The sequence below is a fragment of the Xiphophorus maculatus genome, chromosome 12 (assembly GCF_002775205.1).
Source record: "Xiphophorus maculatus strain JP 163 A chromosome 12, X_maculatus-5.0-male, whole genome shotgun sequence".
NCBI classification, from domain to species: domain Eukaryota; kingdom Metazoa; phylum Chordata; class Actinopteri; order Cyprinodontiformes; family Poeciliidae; genus Xiphophorus; species Xiphophorus maculatus.
In genome coordinates, this window is record NC_036454.1 from 21,096,517 (window position 1) to 21,119,994 (window position 23,478).

General features: G+C 39.9%; 1 long non-coding RNA gene across 3 annotated transcripts; it reads right to left on the minus strand.

The window, feature by feature from the left end:
- Positions 1 to 9,564: 9,564 nt before the first annotated feature.
- On the minus strand, positions 9,565 to 23,321 carry LOC111610277. Of its 3 annotated transcripts, none has more exons than XR_002753563.1 (4): positions 21,300 to 23,321; positions 14,421 to 16,467; positions 13,078 to 13,139; positions 9,565 to 11,578 (listed from the first exon to the last, which is right to left on the minus strand). It is a non-coding gene; the product is annotated as an uncharacterized LOC111610277 (long non-coding RNA). The 3 variants fall into 3 exon arrangements; XR_002753564.1 differs by having other exon boundaries at positions 9,565 to 10,196; positions 11,503 to 13,139; XR_002753562.1 differs by having other exon boundaries at positions 9,565 to 13,139.
- Positions 23,322 to 23,478: the final 157 nt, after the last annotated feature.

Sequence of the window (23,478 nt, forward strand, 5' to 3'; positions counted from 1 at the left end):
TTTATACACAGAAGTCTCTAATTGGTATCAAGTTTTTAAATGGGGTCAAATGAGCAGTTTCATGCTGTGTTTCTCTTGCCTTAAGTCTGTTTCATTACATTTGAGCTGCAGAGCTGCTGCTTTATTGAACTTGAACCTCCAAATTTCTTTCCTTCTTTCTTTGTTTTGTTCTCTTTTGTTCTTTATCTCTTTCTTTCTGTCTTTTTTCTCTTTCTATCCTACTTTCTTTCTTTCCTTCTTTCTCCCTCTTTTTCATCTTAATAAAGTTGTTTGAATCCATTTACTCATGTCTGTTTAATATGGCAAAGCATAAACATCAGAAGTCCACACACACACACTTATTGACACACACACAGAGAGCCAAAGGCAGCTCACAGAGCTGGTATTAGATTAAAGCCCTCTAATAAAGCCAATTAGAATTATACAGCGGACTGATGAAAGCAACGTTACCAGGGCCGTTCCCTCACCTCCTCACAGAAACATGCGACTGTGCAGCATTGCAGTCAAAAGCCATTGCATTCATAAAAGATCCTTTTTCATAGGTTTTGTTTTTACTTGTTTAGTGCAAAGACAGAACTGATGTCCGGTTAGTGTTAATGTAGTACAAAAGCAGTTTTCCTTACATCTTTTCCTGCTTTAACTGTAAAATAAGAACATATAATCTAACACCTGGGTGGGGGGGGGACACTGTTAGAATCATTGTATTAATGGAAGATACATTTTTCATCAGATCACATCTCTTTTGAATCTTCTTGCAGGTTTCTTCCAGAGTTGTCTGTAGCTCCATTCATCTTCCCAACTCCACTGACCAGCCTCCATGTCTCCTGAAGACCAGCATTCACATCATCATGCTGCTGTCATGATAGCTGATCAAATTTCATTTTGTTTTTATCTAACAGAACCTCCTCACATTCCTGCTATTTATTGTGCTTAAACTGCAAAAAGGGGCTTCTGATGGCTGTTCATTAACATTTTCTACTTTTCTTGCCACTCCTCCATAAATGCCAGATTTGAAGACAACTAATAGTAAGAATATAAAAAGCATTATATTATGTGGTTATGATGTTTCGAGGTGTGAAAACGTTTTCTTACCAAACAGCATAGGACAACTACAACAAAGACAAATGTAAGTGAAACTAGTAAATGTAAATTTTTGGAGTTAATTCTTCAGTTAGTCTGTTGCTTTTTTTTCTGAATGCACACATGCTAAAGACCAATTATCAGTTTAAACCCCCTTAGTTTATTCTCTTGCCTTAAATTATGAACTGCATATCCTACAGTTTGCACAGAGTAAAAGTAAAGGATTAAAAAAAAAAAGAAGCAATAAGGTCTCTTCCCAGATTCAGTATGAACTCAAGTGTCAAGTGAGTATATGTGTAAAAGCTTTGGCGGTCTGAATAATTCTCAGAGGGTTTTTTTTTCTCTAAGTTACTTCTTTGCTTGCACATACATATACAATGAAATACCCATGTGTCATAGCTGGAACAGACTGCATACATATTAAACCAAAGCATGTGCAGCGTCTGCAGAGACCAAAAGGCTCACAAAAGCTCAAGATGGGAGGAAAAAAAAAAAAAGTGAGAGTGCAGAGACAAAAGAAGAAACAACAAAAACAAAGACGAGGAAAATGGAGTGTTACATGACACAGCCTTTGCCTCAGCCAGGTCTGCAACGAGGATGGACAGGACAGGAAATGGTTACTCATCAATCACCCTCCAGTAGACGAATGAAAGGGAGCGTTTTACAGGACAGAGAGGTCATGGGAGACGAGGAAAGATCCAAGAAGAAGCAGACAGAACAGTCTTTAAGAAATCCTCGCTATGTTGCAGTTTTTTTTAACTCTGTCTGGGTCGGCTTCTCACATTAGTTTTGTTGCAGGGCAGCAAGCCCGTATGAAGTTTTTATAGGGGCTCGGAAAGTAATTGGTTAAAAAAGATGATGCATGAGCTTGTGGTTTAGTCATTTAAAACCACAATGATTTGTTGTTCCTAGTGTTATTTTAATCTTTATATTTCTTCAATTTGTTTTGTATTTTTTTCCACAAATACAATTTACAATCATGATTAACTACATATAAACTGAGAAGAACCTCCACCAACCATAAGGTTTTCAATCTGCTTTTCTAATCTTTAAGTAGCTTAGATTATAAACAGAAATAGTTATTAATTTGTTCAGCAAGGGAACTATTAAAAAAAATATTTATTAGCAGAAAAGAGCAGGATTAGTCAAATCTTGATTGTCTTCTTAGAGGAACCCTGTCATGCTCATAAACTGTCTATTTTCACAGATCACTACTTCTAGATTAAGTTAGTCTGACGTTTGAGGATAAAAATGGTCAAATAAAATAAATAAATTAAAAAACTTTATAGAGAACCATTTTTTGACACCTACTCAAGTTCTTGTTGTCTGTGTCATTCTCTCTTCAGGAGAAATCTTCATATCTGTCTCATTTATTCCACCATTTCAACACAACGTAAGCTTGTTGAAGTAAATTGTGAGACCTTTAAAATTTCCTTGTGATGTAAATAAGTAATTTCTGTTATTGATTAAGAATTTTAAGAATCTATTATTAAGTTCATCTGATGTGTTAATGTTGTGAACATTAAAATGAAGCAAAATGAGGAATACATTTTATTACATTTTTGATGATGATGATGATGATGATGACATGTTTCTGAAGACACCAAGCTAAGTTTAATATCTTTTTTTTTTTTTTACTGTAGCAGATATGCAGCTTCCTGCTCCTTAAAACAGCCTGTAGATCAACATTAATTAATTCCATTTCATCACACACTGTTGTTTGGTTAATGTTTTGGAAACAATTTCTGCTGACTCTATGCACAGGCATATGTAAGGGTTAAGTTTTTTTTCTACATACATATACATGTATACCCATGTACACATGGGTATACATGAAATACCCATGTATTTAAGACTGTCATTCAGTTTAATATTTGCAGTATGTTGTTTCTTAAAGGCATGACAGGGTCTTAGTCTCTTGCAAGATATTTCAAGAGACAGAGTGAAGTGAAGTATAATCGTTGATGTTCTGAGTTGACTTGTGTACAGGCTTCATTACTTCTTGTGAGGACTGGAATTTTATTTTTTTTTTGGGTGTTGTTGCAGAGTTTGTAGGCCTACTCTAAGATTATTTATTTTTTTTAAATTAAAAACAAACCTTTTTTAAAACAATGTCTCCTTTGAACTTGTGGAGTGAATGTTGACCTGTTTTTACTCAAATGAAACAAACAAAATAAATTTGAGCTGAGCTACATATAATTTTGTCAGTATTGTTATTGTTTCATTTAGTTTTGCTTTCACTTTTGCCCTTGGTGTTCTGGCAACCTAAAGAGCAGGACCCACTGATAGCAGGATATCTGATACAGGGTTCTGCAACAAAGAAAAAAATAATTTGCGATGGACGGATGGAATTTCATGGGAAGTAATTGTGAACATTGTTTTTTCTTGCCACGGATTATGGACATTGACGAAGACACATCTTGTTCTCTGCTGTTGCGATGACTGTAGGTTTAGGGTTGCTGTCCTGCTGGAAATCTGAAGTCTTTAGTAAAAATGTATATTTCTGTGTCTAAAGCCCTCCATTTTTCTATCAATTGATCAGATTCCCTGTACCTAAGATAAACTTCACTACAGCATGATGCTGCCACCACCTTACTTCACCCTTGACATGCTATGTTCAGTGATGTGCAGTGTCTTTCTTCACATATAGCATAGTTAATGTAGACAAATATTGAATTTTGCTCTTATTTGACCAGACCAGGAAACTGAAAGACAAACTGGAGACTTTTAAGAGTAAACAAAAAGGTAAAAAAAAAAAAAGGCATTAAATAATGTAGTTTCATAGTAATATATGCACTTTTCCATTTTATTATTTGCAAACACTTCTCAAGACTTTTTAATTCTTAACATAAGAATTAAAGAGTCTGCAAACTTTTTATTTCTATTGTACAAGGCAAAGCTGAATTGCATTTACTTGAAAAATATGTTTATTTCTGTAAAAAAAATAGTACCTATGAGAATGTTTCTGTCTCTCCAGAGAGAGACAATAGACAGATCAAATTGGTTTTGAATTGATTCTTTAATGTGTTTTTGCGAGTTTCAAACCCAATACTCACTACATCCAGGCACGCCTCTCTGATGGCATTGAGACATCCAACCCCCACACCTTCCACAATCCCCGTGGTTTGTTTCAGTTTGAGTAAGTGTTGGTTGTGTGTATCACGTCTTTGCCCTGCAAGACTCCTGGCAATCGATTCAAGGTGAGACCTGTCGATTAAACACCCTGAGCCCTGCTCTCTGCCTAACCCCGGGGTGAATTCAATCCCACCCCTCTCGCGCACGCATACACTCTCACTTCACCTGTCATCCATCAATACCTCCATCGGGGCCTGTATTGATCCCCTACATCCAGCCTTTTTCACCCCACGCTGTACAGCATCGGGGGCCAGGCCGGCGTCCGTGCAGGTTTAATTTCTAGCAGATTTACTGTAAAGCTCAGGTTATCATTTAACTCTTCCTGCTGCACAGCACACTCTTTGATTTAGCACTCTGGGAGAGCGTGAGTTACAGCTGACACTGAGAATCTGCCGAGGCTGGGATGGCAGGCACCCCTTTCATAACTCAGCCCGCCGAATGTGTAGTTAGTCAATCACTTGATCTGTAATCACAAATGCTGCCAGAAATTACATGAGTGATGAGCTGTAATAAAAGCACTTACTTTTCCTGCTCTGTCTCTTAAGTGTTATTGGCAGACCCCTCGCTCCCAGGAGGCCAGAGCTGTGAAACAAAATCCCGATATAAACTGCCTCATTGGTCCTTGCCTCACGCTCCGTCGCTGTGTGTCTGTGTCTGAATGTGGATCGCAAAGCTCTTTTGACAGTCGTTCTTCAACTCCTGCATTATTTCGGAAGAAATGATCCTAGCACCCACAGGAAGGCAGTCGGCCTCATCCTCATCGTTCATAGTATCTCTGCATGCAATGAAAGTCTTGGACTGTTTTTTATCCAGGTCCGGTGCTCTTAATTGTTGAGTAAAATAAATTATCTGGAAATTGTCACATATTGTGAAACCTTCCTTGTCTGAATTTTATCTTAGCTATGAATATTTAAATTGCATTACACCACATCACAAAGTACAGTGGCTTTGCAAAAGTATTTATACCCTTTGAGCTTTTCCACATTTTATAATGTTACAAAAACTGCCCTTAAAAGATTGTCATTGGGACTTATCTTAGATCAACACAAAATAGTGCATTACTGTGAAGTGGAGAAGGAAATGATGCAATTGTTTAAAAAAAATGTATAAGTCCAGCATGTATTTGTATTGATCTCCTATTTCTCTGAATTTGAATTTTCAGAAGTCAGCTAATTATTAAATAGATTCAACCTGTTTGTAAATTAATCTTAGTAAAAATCCACCTGTTCTGTTAAAGTCTCTGATTTATTAGAGAACAATCAACATAATAAATAATGAAAAAACACAAGATGTCCGTTATAAAGTTATGGAGACATTCAAAAGCAGATTTTGATTATAAAACAATGTCACAAGCTTTTTCTCAATCCATCCATTTTTTTTGTTGTTGTTTTTTTTTTTTTGCAAAAGATGTGCACAACAGGGAGAGACCAACTGCGAAAGACTTACAGATGCCATTTCTGTGTGGAAGATTCTTCAGGGCATTGACTCAGAGAGGCTGAATTCAAATGCATGCCACTTAGCCTTTTTCATTTCATTTGTAAAAATAACACTGAAAAATATGCATCCATTTCTTTTCATTTTACAACAATGCCTTACTTACCATTGCCGTATCATATTAAAATTCCAATAAATCACAGAGAACTCTGTGTTTGCAAAGTGAGAAAATGTGAAGAAACACTGAATAGAGCCGTGATTCAAAGCTCTCCTTGACTCTGACTCCTCTATCTGCAGCCTTTAGCAGGAGGTCATACATGACAGCTTTATTGATACAGACCCCTGTAATAATTACACAGTGTATTGCATGCACTATTGATTCAGCTCATTGATAGAATCATATTTTACTGTAAAGGTCTGTTGATTTGACGCAGTACAGCATAAATCTCCCTTCATAAACTATAGAGTTGGAATTCCTTTAGCTGAGTGATGGATGCTCTCACAGATAAACGCACACATGCGCCTATTTACATTTGCTGTTTGATTGAGGCATTATAAGACATAGGTTAAAGATAAAAACAGATGTAATGATACTCATATCTTTGCTCCGGCCGTATAAATAGACCAACGACAAGTGAGATCTTTTATCCAATTCAGCGCATAAGATGTGATATATAAACGAGGGTGTTTATGGAGTCACTCCTCCATCTTATCGTGATTTGTGTTGTCAGCAGGGACTAAATCTGCATGGCGGTAATAGATTCTGATGTGGTTCAAACGTCCCACGGTGAATGCAAAATAGAGATGAATGTGACAGATCATGCAGGACCTGTCCTGCGTGTAAGCAGCATTCACAACTATTGTTCGTGCAGAAAGGGAAGGACATATGGCATAAGGCTGCAGGGGGAAAAGTGTGGTATGTAATCCTCAGACTTGACCTCAGCAGTCAACACTGTACATTTCACTGGAATGAGGAGAAGCATTCAATACTTTAACTATGAAATTTCCCTGGCATCAAGTAGGTTTTTGTAACATTGGAGTTTCAAGGAGGCTGAAATACAGACTAATGCTGAGCTAAACGGAAAGTATCAGGTAATACGCACTGGTGCCCATAGTGTCCTGCATTATCACTCTTTAATCTTGGCATGGAAAACTGAAATATGTTTATTAAAGTAAAGAGCAAATGTATTGCTATTGAAGGGAAGGAAAATAGATCTTTATGGTTCACATTAAGAAGCAGCCCACTAGGCCATGTTTCCGCTTTGGCCGACAGTTCAAAAGCTTGTTTTCTTTTGGACTTTTCTCTGGCGGGATTCTGAACCGCTCGGGGCCAGTTTTGCAAAGGCTGTGGCGTACCAGTGGCTGGGCTGTTTTTCACATTTAAGGAGCCAAAGAGACACTGAGAAGACATTTGTGTTCAAGAGCCTCGCAAACCTCAAAGAGCCAGGATACAGAGTTAATTGCAGACCCGGTCAGACTGAGTTGCCCCCTGCAAAACAAAAAAGCTCATTTGCCCGTACCAGAGAAAAATTCTTGTAATCTGCAATGGTTTTTGAAGAAAGCATAAAACATATTAGAACAGTGCATTCTAATATGTAGAGAGTGTACATATTATCGGAGTTTAATTACTTTGCAACTGACTGAATTTAGGCAACACCTAATGAGTTAATAAGAGAAAATAAGAGTCTAGCTCTGCTTACATTCAAAATAGCATAAATACAGCTGTCGTGATGGCTTCAGAAGTTTTCTAGAGAATATGAGTGAACACGCGGCATCATGATGTCCAAAAAAAGCACAGGGATAAAGTTGTGAAGAAGTTTAAAGCAGAGCACTGCACTGCGCTGCAATTACATAATGTGGTTCTACAAAAGAAGGAAGGTGATTATAAATGCACACCAAATGTTTGAGGTTTTATTTCTATCAAATATTTAAAAAAATTGTTTCCTTCAACTTTACAAACATTCACTACTTTATCTAATATGTTGCTTAAAATCTAAAATTGACATTTCTGAAATGTGCAATTTTTAAAAAAACGTGTTAAAGTTGAAGGTAAGTACCGTAAATGTCTTGAGACAATGCAAATGAAGACATTTAAATGTTCTAGAATTTTTATGAAATTGCATCCTTTTGTCATTTGTTGATTTGTATGGAAGCTCATTAGAGAAGAATGAAATGTTTCAGGTTCAATGCTTAGAATTAAATTACAGCAAAGGGGCAGTATATGGAAGAGGCAACGATATTCTCACCTAATTAAGGCATACCTTTCATATTGAAAAAGGCTTGTGCATTTTGTCCCAAAGGTTTCTGTAATGCAGACATGCAGACTTTTTGTGAAAATACCACAATATTTCTTGTGTTCCCCAGATGTTGAGGGGAAAAGGCAGAGCAAGCCAAAGACGGTTTTTAATCTGAGCAGGAAGCATACAGTGGTGATACACAATGACATGGTGATTGATATGAGTGAGTAGTGTATTTACCGAGTCTGACAGGATAAGAGAAAGAGAGTGTTTTCTTCCCATCCTTACATTTATCTCCCTCCATAAATCACTGCCAATGTGATGCATACATTGGGATGAGCAAACATTGCGTTGCTGCAACTCAGGCAATTCCACTTTGACCTTTGCATTTGGATTTGGTCACTGAAGCTAAATGTAAGCCATGACCTTCTGTGACCTTGAGCTATTCATATTTAACAGCCATGAAGCCTGATGGCGCCACAGACAACATACAGTTTATCACATGGCAACATAAATCCACCATGTAGTTAAAAAGTGATGGAAGTCGTCACTTCTCGTCTTCATTTCTGATTGCATTAGCTTCTTTGTATTTTTGTCTACAGAATCATCGTTTAAATATGTTTTCTTTTCTCATTGGTCTGTGTCTTTATTGTCTTGAATCCATTACCCCCACACCCAGGGGCACCTTATGATGTCCTCTGTCCCTTCTAACCTTTGACTCCAACCAGTGCTTTAAAGGGTCTGCACTTTGCCCTCTCCCATTTGACCTGTCTGAAGTATACCTTTATAATTGCCCCTATCGCTATGAAATGCACATACGAGAGGGTGCAGGGGCAGCGAGCTGAAGTCTGTCCGGTCACCTTTTGGCCTCTTGTTCATCCATTCTGCTCAAAGCAAGCACAGCAGCTTTCCCTTGCCCACAATCACATACTGTATTAGTCTCCATGTCGGAGTTATTGATGGTGCACCAGAAATATTTTATTGGTCAGTCATGACCTTTGACTGAGGCAATGCAAACACTAACCCCCTAAAGCTTCCCATCGACATGGATATACATATGATCAGATGGCTAATAGAAGTATAGATTTGGACTTGCTGAAGCCCTCGCTGTTTGGATTTTAACACCATGAGGTCAGCACTCCCTCTGTCACTGTCCAAGTGTAGAATCAATAGGTTTTTGCAAAGAACTGAGTTTGTTCTAATGAAATCTACCCAGCAACACTCCGAGGGATGTTTTCACAATATTAGAAACTATTAAAGCTCAAAATGCAGCACCTTGCAAAACTTCTGTGTATTTTATTAGGACTTAATGGACTTGTCCTAAACGCAGTAGGACATCGTTTTGAAGTAGAGTTAAAATGATATGGGGTCTTCAACATTTTTTTTTTTACAAATGATCATCTTAAAGTCCTAATACCTTTAAAAACAAAAGATAATACAACCAACTAAAAGGAGAAATGTATAAAATTTATACTCAGTTTAGATACAGCTTTTCTATTGCTATGTGCTCATCCTGGAGAAATGAATACTGCAAGTCAGTTACTCATTGCAATCTGCTGGGTGTCCTTAGATAGAAATCCTTGAGACTATTTGAATGATAAACTGAACTTGATTGCACTTTCACAACTAGGATCAATTGGAATGTATGTGTAGCCCTCACTAGTAAATAAGTGAGTTTTGGGTTCTTTGCTTCAGTATACTCTCTACTATTTAATATGAATATCTCTTTAATGCTTTTGGATCAATCAACATTGAACAATACTACAGTAAATTACACTACACACCATGTAAAGTAGACCACAGTAACCCTCCTTTAATTAGGCAAACAGAAAAAAAACAGAGCATTGTTCCAACAAAACAATGAATCTGCATATACAGTGTAAAACACCAGTTATATAACCCACTACTGTAAAACTAAACCTAATGCCGGCAGAAAGTATATCCTACGTTGCAGGCCTGTTCAGATCCTCATGAATGTAGGAGTCCCACCGACTCCACGGTCCACAGCCTCTTCACTCAATGAGCAAAAATATTAAAGTACAACTCAGTACCTTGTGTAATCGTGATTTTCCACAGATGAATCCGGGCAATACTTCGTCCTGTGTCCAGAAGAACCTCAAAGCGATCCGAAGAACAGCAGTTCAGGAATGATGCAGTTGTGTGGTTTCCATGTGCTCCACATCTACTGGCCCTCAGTTCCCACGTTGCCAGAGGTACTCTGAGGGACGTGGGCGCTCAGAGTGACTATCTGGAGTCCGTCTCTCGTTATCCAGTCCGGTAACGATCTTCTGTAGCCCTTTAAGTTCCACTCTAGCAGCAAAACAGCGGCCTACATTAGTCCATGTTAGCTAACAGCTAGGCTAGCTTCGCTCTAACTCAGTAAATACAGCGGCAAAGAAAACAAACATTCAGTCCGACAGCTTCTCGTTGAAACTCTACTGTGTCCTGCTAACTTGCATACTGTATCTTATAACTTCTCCTTACGTCAAGTCTGAGCTTACTCACTTCTAAACCAGCTAACTGCTCCTCCTCTGCTATCACCTCTCGCTCAAATTCTTTTTTTCTTCTTCGCTGTTTATTTTGTCTTCCACCTATGCTACCTTCAAAGACCGTGCTCCTGTAAAATACAATTTTCGCTGGCAATTCCCCTCAAAGTAAAGATAACTTATTTTAAACAATGCAAACATATTTTTACTAACTTTGTATAAACTTTGAAATGTTAATTGAAATAAAAGGATATAATAAATGAACTTATCCTTGCTATTTATTATCTTATACATCTCTTATGTTTTTACTATCCGGGCTACGTATGTATAACTGAATTGAATTGCCTTTTTTGTCAAGTGCCTCGAGATGGCATGTTGTAAAATGGTACTATAGAAATTAGCTGAGTTGATTTTAATTGAACTGAAGCTTTCAAAGTTCTTCTTAGGAAGATCAGTGACCAAGCAGCGTCATGAAGATCAGGAAACACACCAGACAGCTAATAGCTAAGAGGTGGAAACTCTGTGGCAACTGCAGAGATCCGCATCTCCCACAGGACCACAGCACAGTTATATGTCAGGCACTCCACAAATATAGAAGAGTAGCAACAAGAAAACTATTGTAAATAGAAAGCAATCATATTTTCTGTTTTCTGACATCCATGTGGGAGATGCAGTCAACAAGTGGAAAACATAGAAGCTGGTAAGACTTGATAAGGCGATTGAATACAAATGCACACTACAGCTTTCAAGTTACAAGAACTTTCAAAACCATTTATCATTTTAATTCCAGTTCACATTATGTACTGCATTGTGTTGGTCTATCATATAAAATCCCCTCAATATTCACCGAGACTTGTGGTTGTAATGTAATAAAGGGGAACAAATATTTTTGCTGGGCTCTGTCCTCTTGCATCTGCTTAAAATATACAAGGGTGTAATTCAGGAGGAAGAAAACATAAAAACTGAGCAAGAAGATGCACATAAAATTGTAAATACCTTCATCCTCCCATCATCCTGTCCTCTAACTTTATGTCACATAAGTCTCTTCATTAACGGAAGTATAGGTTGCACTGAAGCACCCACAATTAAGATAAGCTGAGCCACAACTGGACAATTACCTGCCAACTAACCTTTTCCGGAGGCACTTAAGATCGTAAGGGCCCCCGAGGATAGATGTGTCCAGAGCAGAACAAGCTCTTCAACAGCCTGGAGAGAGGGAGTTAGGATGTAATGTATGAGAATGAAGGGGAAGGCGAGCCAGTGTCAAAGAGAGGGAGAGAAAATGATAGAAATGGAGAAAAAAGACAGTATCATGTCGAGATTACCTAATCCTCCCTGTCTGAGAGGAGTGTTTGAAGGGCCTGGTGGTGTCAGACAAGAGGGGGCTTTATGGAGGGTTTACCCAAGAGAGGCCAGCTTAACCAGAAGAGCACCAGGTGACCAGTGTTCTCTCTCTTTCTGTCTCCCTCTCTCTCTTTCAACCACAAACCTTAGATTGTAGCTTTGTAAACATGGTTAAATTGATTGCAGGGAGCCAATGAGATTTCCCCTAAGCCTGGGTCATTATTGCATCGTGCATCAGCTTTCACTCACCCATACTGAGGTTTGTATGGCTCATCACTCTGTTTTACATTCTCATTTATAATCTAAGTGACAGTGTTTTTCTGTCATAAGCCCGTATCTATCAGGTTGAACATGCAGAGACGTAGAATATGCAATGAATTTTAAATTTATCCATTCATTTTTTTTTCAGCTCTTGTAAAAGAGCTGCTTTCCACCGTCTTGCACAACAGGGTGAGTTTCAGCACTGTATGATATCTGATCCCCAAAAACCCCGCAGGGTAGCCACAGCAAATCAACAGTGGATTAATGGATGCGGTTCAGCTCATAAATCTCTGCGGGACTGGAAAGCATTCAAGGACAGTCAGCCTGTAGTGGTGTTCTTAATGTTACAGGCAGTTTGGATTTCCCATCGTTCAAGGCAGTGACAGAGTAGTAAAGATGTGACAGCATCTTATGTCTGTGTTAAATCAGCGGATGTCAGGAATGCTAGATCGCCAGTATGTGAGGCTGAAAGCTGCACCAATGTGGACTCTGGGGCTATAGATTTGCTTGGAAATATCTCCATTGCTCCTCCATAGGTTTTGGTGTGAAATAGAAAGGGAAGACAGGCAGGGGCCGGGGGGAAGGATGTGCCCTAATTCACTGGTGTCAGTACAACCCTTCAACCTTAGCCCGGTGCAATGAGGCCTCTGCAATAGATCACAGTGGTTAGCAGTTAGCTGTTCTTGCAGGTGTGTAAGGAATGGCAGTAACAGCTTCCATTACTGGAGAGAATGGCCCAACTCCCGCAGCCCCCTCCAGACAGCGCTGCCATTACCCATCCATTGTGAAGCCTGAGAGGGAGCAGTAAGTATGGCAGACTTATGGCTTTGTTAAAGCGACAGGAGGGTCTCCTCTGGCCTCGGCTCTGAATGAAGAGGGAGGGTGGTACCGAAATGTAGCCAGATAGAGTGATAGAAACTGAATATGAGGATAAATTGAACAGACCCCCCGCACACATACACTGGCCTCTCCCGGTACCCACCACTGCCACTGCACCACCACCTGATGTGCTTCCAAGTAGAGTGCAAGCTGTTAAGGTGGGTTGGGTTATTTGGTGCTATTTTTACAAGAAAAGGGGTTGATTTGTCTTAGGCCATTACCGTCTATTACAGCAGCGAGTCTCGGGGAAAAAGGTGGGAAGCGGCAGACGCTGGCATTCTGCCTAAAGAGAAATCAATGAAACAAATTAATCCTTCGCAGGCTGCAGTGACACTGTAATCCATCATTCAGGGGGCGCTTTTACACGCTGAATAAGGGAGCAAAGGCAGGGAGGAGGAGAAGAGATTGGCGGATGGGTGGCTGGGTGCACGCTAGCTGAGGAAGAGGTGGGAGGGTTGGGGAGCAAACGGGGCACAATCCCTTGGGGATAGGGGAAGACATCCATGACTCGGTAACAGTAGGACAACAGTGGGTGGTGGCGGCGAATTGAATGCTTCGGAGCCCTTTTTTTGGCACTCTTGAGCTGCCTGTGTACATACTGAGCAGGAAGAGGAAGAAAAGGTAGTGTAAAAACAATCAGCTGGACCAAACTACGGACATGGACACGACTGTGATTACATAGAAATGCCTCTACATGTTCTTCACTTGTTTTCTGTCCCCTGCTGGCTATTTTAATCATAGCAAGCTGTTTGTTGATGGTGAGAGCTTTATAATTTATTCATTCTGGTATATCAGGCAGCTCTTAGGACATTCCAATATTTCCTCTTGTATGTTTTGCTATTGCATGTGTAGATGAACAATTCTCACTGTTTATGTTTTATACTGTGCACTGAGGTAAATCACAATGGCAAACTGGGTTCCATGTGGTCCTGCTCACAGATTTGCCAGAAACTCACTGCCTTTCTACCCAAAAGGTTCCCCTCACCCCCCATCAGACCCCCAACAACCCCATACGCCACCACCATCTTACTATCCGAATCAAAAAGCTGCATGCATGCTACTCAGATTCGGCATGGTGATGCCCCAGTGCGCAGCCAATTAGAGCTCAGATCTTGCTGTGTGATTGAGACATGTGATCAAGCTTTCCTGTGAGGAAACAGTCTTGTCCAGTCCAAAAGGCATGTGAAGCAGCTGTACCCTCCAATGATTCACAGAGCAGCCTACATCAAACGCAATCGCAATTCAAGTGGGAGTTGAAACAGGGAAGGGGGGGGAAAAAACACAAACACGTACATATATTGGTGTTTTGTTTTTATTAGGATTATGTGCTGTGTGGAACTGCATTCCAGTAACTGTTACATTACATCATTGTACAAGTTCAATAGCGTCACACTGTCTTACTGCTTTGCATGTCCTTTCCGACACTGGCTGCTCTGCTGACGTTCATAATTAGACAACTGTTATCACAGTTATCACAGCAGTAACTGGAGCATTTGTAAAGGGTAGTTAGGCTTGTTGCAGCAATTTCATTCAAAAAATGTGGAATAAACAACAACCCACTTACCTTAACCAGCTCTCACTGGAGTAAGGTGGATAACTCCTCACATTCATCCTAAAGACACAGGTGGTTGCATTCTGTGTCAAGCAAATCAGAGAGTATAGTGGGTGGAGAGAGTGTGCGTGTGAGAGAGAAAGCGAGCGAGAGAGAGAGAGAGAAAGAGAGAGAGAAAGGAAAAGGGCTGAGATTAGGATGAGTAGGATGGCACAAGGAGAGGAAGTTTGAAGTGGGGATTGAAAGTGAGGAGGGGAGGGTGCAGGGAAGAGAACGGAAAGGACGGAAAAATGTCGGGATATTGCAGGAGAGCGGATGGTGTGAGGGAGGCAGAGTGAGAAATGTTGCCGGAAATGCTGGAGCCAGCAGCGTGTGTAAAAAACCTCACAGCAACATTTCTCATCCTTGACATCACTGACAGTCTTTCCACACACACATGCACGCGCATGTACGCACACGCACATACACTCATAGACACAACAGGGAGTGTGTTGTTAAAGTGCATAGTTGTAAAATTTCAACTCTTTAGCAGCATTTACTTCTCTCAGATCACACGATTTCTCTGATTTAATATAAAAAGGCAGTTGTAAAACTTATCCAATATCATCATTGTTAGTTTTAAACATTATTTGCTCCCGTCGTGCTTAAAGAGGAGATGGAGAGAGAGGGGTGAGTGATGTAAGGAGTAGGAGAAGGAGGACAGAAGATGGTTGTGGAATGTTTGCTGCTCTGCTCAGAGCTCAACCGTCTCATTTGTCAGGGTTTGACCCCGGCTCCAGAGTCAAAGGTCACAAGGAACATCTGAGGGAAAACTGACACACACACACATACACAAGGCCGAAGTAAACACAGCAATGTGCAAGTGTCTATCTTTTGCTCTCACACATAATTCAAGATCGTCTGAGGTCCGTCTGCACAAATCATCAATAATGGTCATTCTCTGCTTGTTTTTCCTGATCTGTTGCGATGGGGCTAAAGCAAACTGTAGTCTCTTACTTTGTGCTGTGGAACACCTTGAGTCATTTCCAGCCATAAAGCGTGAAATAAGTCCAATAATTTACATGATGGAAAAAAAAGGAATGTAAAATTGTGAATGGGATTCAGAGTGAAAATCTTGAAATCAAGTGAGAATGATGTTAGCGCTTGCGTTGCCCAATATATAATCACAGTATTCTACTATTAACGTTCAATAGTAGAAAAAAGTCAGATTCAGGGGAAATCTGACTTAATAACTTTTCCGCTGTGTGAGTTTATACCCAACTATCACAGGTATAAACTCACACCATTTTCACTCTATAAAGACATCAACTTAAACCCTCCATAAAGAGGAACTTTTTGGAGTTTGATAGGAACAAAAAAGGGGGAAATGTTTGATTATTTTTTTAATTCTTTGCTTTCTATTGAATTCAAAATTACTATCTCCATCAAACGACACTATTCCTCTATGATCTGTCACAGAACTGACCAGAAAAAATTGGAATACGAAAAAAAAATAAATAAATATTGGCAGATCAGAACAATTGACCAAAATTGAAATTCAATATCGTCAGAAAATCCTGATTGGTGCATTTCTAGAAGAGATTACGGAAATTTGTGTTGTTTTCATATCATGTCACTTATGTGCTTACAACAAGTAAAAGGTATAAACAAACTTTGTAAAGCTATTATTTTGTCACTGATTCTTTTAATCTTGTCACAGTTAAACCAGCAGAGTCCATGATAGGTTTTTACATTTATATCACTATCACTTCAAAATAATTTCATTTTGGATTCCTGCCGTGAAAGTCGCTGATGTTAGATTCCCAGAAAATCAAACTACACTCTTTTCCACATCTTAATTTCAAAGAAGCCAATATAAAATTGGAAATGGGATTTCTAAAGGGCAATAAGGATGAATCAAATTTTAATCCTCAATTTATCCAGCACATAAACCCCTGTCCTACTAAATAGGGACAACCTCTTCCTAAAATCAAACAGCATTAAGGAAAACCCCATCCCAGCATCTCAGTCCTCCTTCAGCGTTTGTTCGGACGCCTCCTGCAGCTACAGCGCTGTGAGCCTGCGGGATGACAAACAAAGACAGGTTACAAAGAGCAAGGTTAGCTCTACCAAATCACTCACACAAACTCTCTGCTTCATATTTCAAATTATAGGAAAGATATAGCAGGCAGTGACAATGTGGGTGGCCTGCTGCCGTGACCCACGTGAACACAGGACACCTGTGAGTCATATCATGTTAGGGCGACGGCTGACAGTCGCTGCACCTTGAACAATGAATGATGAAATTACTGCTGCTGAGTTACAGTGCAGCGTCTGTGAGTCACGCATATGTGCTTAAAAACAGTGTTTTAATTGTCACGTTTTTTGATCTCCAAAAGCAGTCCTCCATGTTGCCACAGTAAAAAAGCCAGGTTTTGCAAGGTGGCTGCTATTCATGCCTTTGAGATGCATCTTAAATGTTACACCTTTGTCATTCTTTGGCCAGAGACATCAAACAGGTGCAATGAATAATTTATCTTAAGAGTTTCACATTGATAAGGTCACAATCTGCCACGTCTGGACACTAAAGCCAGGCCGTCTTCACTTCCCTGACATCTTACACACACATGTGCCCCAACACCAACAAACACACTTGTTTTAAATGGAAAAAGTACAAAATCTCATGAGTGTTTCTGTGTGTGGGTGAGGAGTGGTGTTTTAAATTTGAAAAAGGGGTTTCTTTAACCATAGAAGTTAAATTAAAATGAGCTGTTGCGTTTGTTATTTAATTTTATCCATTTCGTCTTTTTCAAAACAGGAAGTTTTTTCCCATTTTTTTTTATTCATGCATGAACACTTCCTTCATTGAAATTGCTGGTTGGGAGTTATAGTGGAGGAGTCGCTTTTCATTCAGAACTAAATTGTTATACACTTCCAGGGCTGGCTCCAGGTTGTGTAAAACTCTCAACATAATTTCATTAGGTGGATGCACCTCTATGAGCATACAAGCCACTTTTATCCCCTTCTACCTTCCCCATGTTTGCTCCTTTTTGTTAATTCATAGATTAAAAACTTCTATAACATTCCCAATGCCATCAGAAGGCTGCCAAGCAGCTGCAAGTTTCATTTGTATCTCCGGCCGGCTCAGTATACTGCATTGAAGTGTTTAGTCACTCCAAGCTGCAGCATGTTGACTGTTCAGCTACACTACCTTTCTAATTAAACCCCTGCTGTGTGTTGGTTTTGGGAATAAATGAGGGAAAATCAGTGCAGAATTATTGTAATGCCAGTCATTTGGTTGCAACAAGCAGAAAGTTAAAATAAAATTAGGCAAATTTTATTTTAACTCTCATTTAGTACAGTCATCCTTTTAAAGTTGGAGGTAAACTAATTGGGTTTAATAGTTGTTCATTTTCCTCTCATAATGAGCATTAATGTCCCCCTAACAATAAACAATTTTGATGACAGTGACAGGAATACATACACACCTCCAATACATTATTCATGACCCCCAACACCTGAAGTTCACACACATATATATATATTCCTTAGTCTATTTTTTTAACTAATGCGAACTTTTGAGCATTGTGAACATTGTTACTCTCTTGAGTGTCCGAGACTATATCTCTCTTCTGTCCCTGAACTATATTTCTTCTCTGTGTTGTCGAATAATGTGCGGATGGGATGGAAGGTAATCTGCGTGCAGAATTTCTAAAGCTCCCTTATCCTTGTTGAATTTCTCAAGAATTCCACCTTTGCCCCGCGGTTTCCCTGAAATAAATTACTTTAAGGGTTAGATGCCTACGCGCATGCAGCCTCCTTCTGGTTTTTTTTTTTTTTTTTTTTGCGACATCCCCCATCAACAGTGGATCGACGTGATGAAAACAGCTTCAGTATTTGCGTAAGATTATTTGAAACGCTGTTTTGATCACTAAGGATAAACGATCGATGATGCATGATGATGATGAAGTAGTGCAAACTTCAAACCTTGCTTTCTGCAGCCAGTCTGATAAACCACTTTCTCCTCTCACTTTTCTGTTTGTTTCGCTTCAGCTGCTAGAAAGACAAGCACTCACGCTGCTGAAAATCACCTCTCTCTCCCTCTCTCTTTCTCCCGCACTCTCCTCAGCCTCTGCCTACTTAAAGTTTGGTTTTTGGGGTGTACTACCAAATTACAGTGTTTGCACTTGTGGAACCACGAGGGTTACGGCTCTAATGGATTTATAATCTCAGTCTCTGGGACCATCCAAAGTAATTAGCACGCAGGGCTCTAAAAGAAATGATGGTTTGTGAGCAATAAAGCCAGAGCCCATTGCATAAGCTGACAGTGGCTCTGACTTGGTTGAAACCTCAAACGTAATTGGGAGACTCGTTGTAGTTATTGTATTCAATTATAGTGCGGGGAAATAAATAGGCTACTTCAGAAGTGTGGAAAACATTTTTTACAGTTGAACTTTTATCTGTTTTATCATAGACTTGTACCAATTATATGCCCTAATTATAATGGAATACCAGAAACCAGCAGATTTTTCCTCATGCACAGAGGTATTTGCTTCTCGAAGTTTTAAACTAAAATTATAAACTTTTTTTGTTTGTTTTGCACAAACTGCACCAGAAAACTTCCAGGGAGGATTATAAGAAGGAAACTATTTATTTTGTTCATATTGAATTTAGAATGTTCAGCTCAAAAATATTTTCTCTTGTACTCTTCCCGTCAAGAGTCATCAGATTTTTATGTGCTGAAAGTTTCTGATCCACATTTTTGGAAAATAAACACAAGATGAACTCTTCCTCCATCTTTAGACCAATTTGAACTCCCACATAAAATTCTGGGGATCAGATCTAGAAAAAAAAAAAAAAGTCCGGTATAATCTCTCTTTCTTGCACTAGAACACAATCTCGATAAACTACAAACTTCCAATGTCAGACTGAAGACGTAATTTTTAAAAAATGTTTGTATTGCAAATGTACAATATAATTTGTCGTGTTTTTAGAATATTGATGTTTTTTATTTGCAGGTAGAGGATTGCATCGTGCTTGCAAGGCTGCAGTGAAAAAATAGCATAAATAAATTTTAGTTCCTATTTGAAAGTCATTAATAATGTCATTTAATGGGAGATCTATTTCGACTTAATTACAAAAGTAAATCTGATACCTGAAATAGCTCAGATCAATCTACTAATATGCCGAATTGAGGAAAGTAATTACGCTAAATGTTTTTTCATAAATTCTTGTCAATACGAGACCTTTGCCTTAGTAACCTATTCTTTCTTTATTAATTATTATTGATATTGGAATTACAATAGTCCATTTCTGTGTTTTTATAATGTTGATCTTTGAGCTCAGGAATGATCTAATAAGTTACTAAATAAAAATAAATTGCACGTAAAATCTTGCCATTGTCTTCTCAGAATGTTCCCTTTTGCTGAAATAACCTGCCCGCAAACTTTTTCCAAACATTGCAGAAACGCAGTGTGAAGTCGTAAAACAGGCTGCAACTTCTACTCAATTCAAACATACAGTCAGAATCAAATTGCACACATAAAGGTGTGTGCTAGTTATTGTGTGTATTTTTTTTTATCTTGCAGGTGTTAAATGGACAGGAGACGGTTGCATCCGAAGGCCCTCGGATGAGGGAAATCATCCTCTAAGCCCACACAATGTCTTATTGACTGTAGCTTTGGTTGGAACCCTGATGTGATTACACACGATCAATAATAAACCTACCCTCAGCCATTTATAAATCTCTGCATCAGTTTGAGACGCTATAAAGCGTGTTCTCGTTGTCATCTGTTGTTTTATTTTGGGGGAAGGCGGTAGAAGGGGTGCAGGGGGCTTCGGGGCGGAGGGGTCTTGCACTTGTGACCTCAGTGTTTTCCCAACTGTTTGTGTTGCCTTGCTCGGTGATTTCTGTATTTGGTGGAAGCTTTAAAACATATTGATTCCGGATTTAGCCACACTCCAATGTGCTTCCCGTATAAATGTTTAATTAAGCTCATTTGACAAAACTGTTATATGCAGTCATGCAGCCTATTCCTGTGAATTTAATTATATGTAAACCAACAACAACAACAACAACAACAACAAATTACTGCAAAGTAAAATTTCAGCTCCTCACTACAGGTTTTTACATCGGCGGCAGAGATGACGTGCTTAATAATAGGATTCATTTATTATTATTTCACTACTTTTCACGCTTTTATTTGCATGATTAGGTTGAAACTTCGAAAGACAGACATGAAAATTACATTTTCACATTCAAAACACTAAATTTTGGATCCCAAGTTAAATGTTAATAGGTTAAGTTCTGGGATAAAGTTAACCTGGGCTATTTTCTCATCAATAATGCTGCTTTGAAAAATTGTAAATATCACCGCACCGCTGAAGATTTTTACGTCCATGTTTTAATTCTGCTCTCCACGCTGCTTGGTTCACCATTCGCAGCTGAGCGGGGCAGTAAAGGATGAGCACCGACTGATCAGCCTTTTAATTCGGTGACACTATCGCTGAGACGAACGGACGGCTATCGATCTTTTCATTATGTGTTCGAGCAACAAATAGGCTCGCGTACACGTGAGCGGGACGGGAGCGAAACGAGAGGGGCTCCCGTGTCCCGTTGCAGAATACAACCGGGCTTTAATAGCTTCTCTGCACTATCTCATCTGCGGGGGGAAAACGACGCAAAAGGATATGGACAAACAGCGGCGACGTGCATGGAGGGGAGAGGGGGGAAAAAGGGGAAAAGATTCTGCTTTGCACTCAGTTGAAAAGTTGCGGCTCTTTTGCGTGCGCCGACAGTAAAGTGGCGCGACTCGGAGAATTCATCCCCGCATTCAGTTCCACGCGTGTGCAGCCAGAGTTAAGCAGAAGTCAGAAATAAACAACAGGAGGAGGAAAAAAAGTGCTACTCACCTTCTCTGTGACTGCACAGCAGCCGCTCCTGCACCGGTGCTTCTTCTCCTTCTTCCAACATCCCACCCGTCCACTTTCTCCACATGCAGGTTTCTATCAGAGCCTCTCTAATATATCTACCCCGCTTCCTATTCGCTTCCCCCTCTCACTCTTGTCCTCTCTTCTCTCTCCTCTTCTTCCCTCATGCGGACCCCCATTCTTTTACCAAAATGTGCGGAGTTAAATCTTAATGATACACCAAAGGGGGAAGAAAGGGGGCAAAAAAAAATGCATTGTCCGATTTAATCTTATTGGTTTCACCTTTTCAGAATGCTGGAGACATGGCCGGAGAGTTTCCACGGTGTGTGTCCGAGACAGGGACGGGGAGAGAGAGCGCTCTTATTGAATACTTAAAAAACAAGCCATCCCTCCTGAATGCGCATTCAAACAGAGGCACTTCCATATATTAACGCTATGTTATATCTCCTTATATCTCTGTTTGAGTCTAGACGTGCTTATGCGTGCTTTGTTGTGTTAAAGTACTTTTATGTATTTGAGTGTTGCGTTATTATTTCCTAAGCTTATGGATACAACTGGAATTTTTTGCATCTTGGTTTTATATAAACAGAGCGTCATTTTAATTAGGAAGCACTGTTTAAACATTAATTATGAATTATGATACTCTAATCAATGCATGTTCATGTTTTCTTAATAATTTATTAATGTCTTCCGATATCTTTAACCTGTGAAATTCACTTTTTATGAACTATAAAAGTACACAAGACAATTCTACGCACGTTCGAGCTTTTTAATTATTATCTAAGATCTATTTAAGCGCTTAAAAATGCAAGTTTGATGGCTTGCACGTTGGGGTGTTATGTGGATGTAATTGCACAACGTACGCTAGATGGCAGCGCGATCCAGACATTTTTGAGTCTGAGACGCCTTCAGAAACACTGATGCATAAAAGCTGGAATCTCCGTGCAAATTCCCCGTAACTTCGCTCGATTTTGAATTAATGTCATTATTAACACACACATAAAAAAAAACTACTCCTATTGAAGTGGTTGTGCGACTGTGAGATGTTGGCAATTGTTAAACGTCGCTCCGAATTTCAAGAGATTCCCCCGCATCTGAAAAGGCTTCCAGCACAACGGCGGCGTTTGCGCATCATTCTGCACAGTGATGGTTTTTTTTTTCCCCTAAACTGCTCTTAAACTAAATTTTAAGTTTTAATGAGCGAAACTGGTGCCGATTACAGACGATGCTGTACCGCAATGCGCATGCCAAGGACAAAAAACAGCGTGTGAAAATATTAATCCGCTCCCAACAGCAGAGACCCCCGTTAGTTTAATAATAAAGATAACAGTCCGAGACAAGGCATTCTGAAACTTTAAGGGGGGAAAAAATCTGAGTCAGAATCCCCCCTTTTGGTCGCAGCGCAAAGCTTTTGGTTTTATTTGTCGTGCTTAAAAGCTTTGTCCCCCACCTCCTCTCTCTCTTTCTCTCTCTCTCTCTCGCTCTCTCTCTCTGTTTCTCTCTCTCTCGCCTTTAACCCGCTTTTTTCGCTATTCTATCCAGGGTTTCTTCCTCTTTTTGGTGACAATAGACGGCCCATACTAATCAGGTTTCAAAGTAAATAGCAGCGCGGGGCGAGCTCAATGTAAATTGTGCCTGTCAGAGCCCCCCTCCCACTCTCCTCCCAAGCCCCCTCCAGTCGTAGAAACCTACACTGTAAAAAATATCCACCCCTCAGACGGGCAGCCGGTTCAGCACCGGCGCCGGAAAATCCTGGCTGTGTACACAGACGGACCGGGTCGGCGGGTTGGATCTTGCATCTTCGACTGCTGTTCGATCCGCCGTTGTGAATTTCCGACTCTTGCCAATTTCTACGGTAATGTCTCTGATTTGAGACATTTCCCTGGCAACATTCTTTTAACCGCTTTGTAGCGAGAGTGGGAAAACAGGCAGAATACTGCAAGATGAGCGAGTTATTTCCCCGATAAAGGGATAGAAAATATAACAATTTTGCGATCCAACAGCAGAGCGGGGGATTTATCTAGATGGACATTTTTTGTAGCGCCCTAACGGAGGGGGGACTCTAACCAATGGAGAGAAAGAGAGGGCTTGGCTATAACCTTAGCCTCCCATTTTCTCTCTCCCTCTCTCCCCCCTCCTCTCCTCCTCCTCTATGCAGGGC